Below are 950 nucleotides of genomic sequence, written 5' to 3' on the forward strand. Positions count from 1 at the left end.
CCACGCTGCCTGCACCCCGTCGTGTGGAGGCAGTGAAAACAATCTAGCGGTAGAAAAGATCGTTTTTCAGCCCGAACCCCCTCCTTCCCCTGTCTACACGGTGGCGAACGCCGGGGAGGGAGGGCGCGAGGGAGGTGGGGAAGGAGAGAGGGCACAGGCAGTCGTGTGGAAAGGAAGCGGGTCGAGTTGGTCGGAGCGAGAGTGGGAGAGGAAGGACTTGGAGAGCGTGATGGCGAGTATTGTACAGGAAAGGGAGGAGGAGGAGGCGGGAGGGCGTTCGGAATGGGAGGTGTAAGCGAAGGGGAAGGGAGGGAGGGAAGGAAGGAGGGAGGGAGGGACTGTTTGTTGTGTAGGTAGCTTCAGTAGAAAGGAGGGAAAATCGGACCTGCTGCGACAGGAGTCCTGTACAAGCATTCTATGCTTAGTCATGCCACGCAGTTGAATTTAGTATCAGCCAGTGATTAGACCAGAGCCAGATCAAGGCGTGACTGCGAAGTTGGTATCAAGGGGGAGAGGCGAGGGGGAGACGAGTTAAGGCGCCTTTCCCTTTAAATCCTGCTTCAAAGGGACCACCTGCAACCGGCGCCGGAGACCCGCGTAGTTATGCGTCGAAATTTCGTGAGAACGGTTCCCCCAAAAATGAACGAAATGATGTCTTTGGGAGTTCCTAGGCCCGACTCGAACACGTGGCTCTTCCATTTTCCACGAGAAATAAAATTGATTTGACCACGGTGCAAAAGCAATGGCAGCTGCAGGGCTGGTAGCGCGGCAACGGGCCCAAAAAGCCTTACCCAAATCAGTGAGGAGGATAGTATTGAGACTTTATTCCGTACGCGCTCTTACCCCCCCGCCCCTCTCCTCCGGGTCGCCTTGCCTCATCCTGCAAGGCAGAGACGCGCCGCGAAAAGCAAGCAACAGAATACGCCTTTCCAACTCCCTCCCTCCCTCCC

This window comes from Nannochloropsis gaditana, assembly GCF_000240725.1.
Source record: "Nannochloropsis gaditana CCMP526 unplaced genomic scaffold scaffold574, whole genome shotgun sequence".
Taxonomy (NCBI): Eukaryota; class Eustigmatophyceae; order Eustigmatales; family Monodopsidaceae; genus Microchloropsis; species Microchloropsis gaditana.